The sequence below is a fragment of the Otolemur garnettii genome, unplaced genomic scaffold (genome assembly GCF_000181295.1).
Source record: "Otolemur garnettii isolate 467f Iridium unplaced genomic scaffold, OtoGar3 scaffold00052, whole genome shotgun sequence".
Taxonomy (NCBI): Eukaryota; Metazoa; Chordata; class Mammalia; order Primates; family Galagidae; genus Otolemur; species Otolemur garnettii.
Window position 1 is genome coordinate 4,594,798 of NW_003852447.1, and position 2,198 is coordinate 4,596,995.

The following is a 2,198-nucleotide window of genomic DNA, read 5'->3' on the forward strand; positions in this document are numbered from 1 at the left end:
ATATTCCTATGGTCATCTTTTTGTAAGCCCAAGCTTTTTTTGTTTGACTATACTAAGATGGTAGAGGCTAAATTTCTTTTCCTGGAAGATTAACAAAAATCTGCCCATGAGCTATTCAAGGGAAAGTAAATAAAGTTGTAAGACATAGACTAGAAACCTTGTATCCATTGGATCTCTGACCCAGAGTAAAAATTGTTTTGAGGAGATACATAAAGTTTTTAAAAATTGAAATACAACTTTAAGTTCTAAAAAATTAAAACTGAGTGCCACTGGCATATGAATAGAGCAATGAAACCGAATAGAAAATCAAGTAGACCCAAATACATAGAGGGATTTAGCATATGATAAAGAATTTATCTCAAGTCAGTGGGGAAACCTAGCTTTTTATAAATAGTCTCTGAACAACAGAGTAGCCAGCCATAACAACAAATACATTAAAAGTTAAAGCCACACCTCATACCTTGCCAAATAGATTCCAGACGGATTGGTCAGAGATTTTACGTGTAAAAATATGAAACTGTAAAATATAAAAAGAAATCATGAAATATTTTTGTTGTAGTTTATGACTGAAGGAAGTCTTTTCAAATACTTTATTATTTTGTTGTAATTTATAACCAAAGAAAGTCTTTTAAAATATGAATCACAATAGTCATGAAATAAAAAGATTGAAAAATTCAACCATGTTTTTAATCATGTCTGCATGGAAAGAGGTGGAAACAACCCAAGTGCCCATCAACCCACAAATGGATTGATAAACCATGGGTATATGTATATCATGGAATATTATTCAGCCATAAAAATAGATGGAGACTACATCATTTGTATTTACCTGATTGGAGTTGAAGAACATTTTCCTTAGTAAAGTGTCTTAAGAATGGAAAAGCAAATGTCCCATGTACTCAATACTAATTTAAAACTAGTAGATTAACAACAACAGGCCCACATGAGAGAAAAACACAAATTGAAGAAGGGGAGGAGGGAGGAAGTTGGGGGGGGATTGGTAAGCTCCCACCTAACAGGGATAATGTAAATGTATAGGGCACTCCGGGGTAAAGGAGTCAACTTGGCATTCCTCCTTACACAAATACAAACAATGTAACCTAATCATATGTACTCTCATATTAATCTGAAATTTAAAAACAAGAAATGTCTGTGTGCAAAAATGACAATAAGCAAGTCAAAAGTTAATAGACAAATTGGGAAACGTAATTGCAACTCATTGCTACATAGTCATTATGTAAAAGAGCAATAACTCATTGGAAAAATGGGTAAAGGATATTGTATCAGGTAACATGGATCGGCAATTTGGCACTATCTATCAAAATTACAAAATATACATACTCTTCAATTCAATAATTTTTAATGGGAATATTTATAATAGCTATAATACCTATCATTCTATTAATAACAATTCTATTAAATTGTAGACAAGTATAGGTGTGGAAATCACTTACCATAAGGTTAATCATTGCAGCATTGTTTGTAGGACCATAAAACTGAAAATAATGAAAATGATCATCAATGGGAGAGTACCATATTTCCCTGAAAATAAGACACTGTCTTATATTTATTTTTTCTCAAGAAGACACACTAGGGCTTATTTTCAGGGGATGTCTTCTCTCTGCTCTGAAATGCTTGGCATGGCAGATATGCTGCATAGCCATGCCCATCACTAGGTCTTATTATTGGGGTAGGGCTTATATTTAACAAATGCACAGAAATCCTGCTAGGGCTTATTTTGGGGGTAGATCTCATTTTCAGGGAAGCACGGTAGTTAGACATCCCCACTGATGTCTTCAGTCTTCCTACCAACCTCAGTAGGGTGGGTGATTTGTCAGCCCTTAACTCCTCCCTGCCACTTCCCATTCCTCCTGCCTTAAGGGCAGGTCTGTCAGACAGGGATCAGCCTCTACGCTTCTGTCATCTTCACGATAACCTAGGCAGAGCACCAAGCTAGGGCATCTTATAGTGCTCTGCTAAGCACAGCTGAGGAGTGTGATTGTCTGAAGGGTGGAAAGAGTAGCTGAGACATTTAATTTTAGAAAATTAGACTAAAGCAGAAGAAAATAAAGCAGGTGAAGGTAGGAGGTTTTTGCCAGTAGAATGTTATAACGGGATGGTGAGAAGAAATGATAATAAATCACAGAGAGCCTCCGAACCACCTACTTGCCACACTTCGGCTGAATTTTTCTTTTCTC